Here is a 933-nt window from a genome sequence, read left to right as displayed (position 1 = left end):
GTTCCATTGATGCTTGTAGCCGAGGGACAGCGCGTTGTGTTGTAGTCGGAACTTCAGGTCGGCGAAGACAGGCAATAAATTCTTGTCTTGCTTGAGCTCGAACTTCCAGACCGACGACTGCGGCGGTTCTGGGAGGGACAGTCGCGCCCACGGCAGGTCTGGCGGCGATGCTTTTTTCACAAGAAGTGAAAAAAGGTGCTTGTTCTTCAGGGACTTCAGTGGCAGGGGGTCTTGTACTTGAGGGACAGAAATTCGCCAAGACAATGTCGATGCCAGCACTTGACGCGGTACGGTTGAAATAAATTCTTCACGCCGTGCGCTGAGTCGAGGGAGCTTGGCCAGAAGCTGTCGTGCTGAAGTCTTGTAGCTTGTAATTTTACTTGCCCGCAGGAATTCAGAGAGACTTGCTTCTGTGGGGTTGCCGTTGAAGTGCCGGCAAAAATCCGCCATGGATAAAAGTCCATGCGAGACGTAGAGCTTCGAGACCCGGCTTGCCGCAAGAAGGTTGACACTTGAAATGGTGTCCGCTAATCTTGCATCGAGCCAAAGCGGTGTGTGGAGCTTGGAATAATCGTCTTGGAAGTTGAGTCTTCGCGGGGCAATGTGGTCGTGCCAAGTGCGCAACACAGTTGACCAGAAGCGACCAAGTGACAGCAAAAATTCGGTGCTTCTTGCTTGTCTTGGGATGGGAAGGAAAAGAATATCCAGCCCATGACCAGCGGGCGACACAACTTGGTGCATGAGGTCGACAATGGGGTCCAACCAAGGCAAAACAGTAGTTGACGCGCCTTGGAGAGCAAGAACGTTGACCATGGTGCGTAGCCGGAGCAACTTGATGCTGGTGGCTATATTTGGCACGCCAAGGCCTCCTTGAGAACGCGGCAGGTGTAGCCAAGTCTTGGGAAGGTGGTTGGCAACGAGCCCTTGCTTGTG

The sequence above is a fragment of the Aphanomyces invadans genome (genome assembly GCF_000520115.1).
Source record: "Aphanomyces invadans strain NJM9701 unplaced genomic scaffold supercont1.4, whole genome shotgun sequence".
Lineage (NCBI taxonomy): Eukaryota > Oomycota > Saprolegniomycetes > Saprolegniales > Verrucalvaceae > Aphanomyces > Aphanomyces invadans.
Note: the sequence above shows the minus strand (reverse complement) of the source record.